This window comes from Pteropus vampyrus, unplaced genomic scaffold (assembly GCF_000151845.1).
Source record: "Pteropus vampyrus isolate Shadow unplaced genomic scaffold, Pvam_2.0 Scaffold819, whole genome shotgun sequence".
NCBI classification, from domain to species: domain Eukaryota; kingdom Metazoa; phylum Chordata; class Mammalia; order Chiroptera; family Pteropodidae; genus Pteropus; species Pteropus vampyrus.
This window is the reverse complement of record NW_011889600.1, coordinates 34,687-34,931: the sequence shown is the minus strand read 5'-3', so window position 1 is coordinate 34,931 and position 245 is coordinate 34,687.

The window sequence follows — 245 nt, the reverse complement described above, 5'->3', positions numbered from 1 at the left end:
TCCCTATGTACTCTGAATGTTCATTACTATCTTGTTACATTTCTCTTCTTATTTAAGCTATAATGCCCTGTTCTTAGTAAGGGTTGCACTCCTCTGTTTCTAGTTGCCTGACAGTCACTTTACTCATAATTATGTATTTTTTTTTGTTTTGTTTTGTTATTTTGTTTTAGGAGAACTGACCTCTTTCAGTATTTCTCGTAGTGCAGGCCTCATAGTGGAGAATTCTCTCAATTTTTGTATATCTG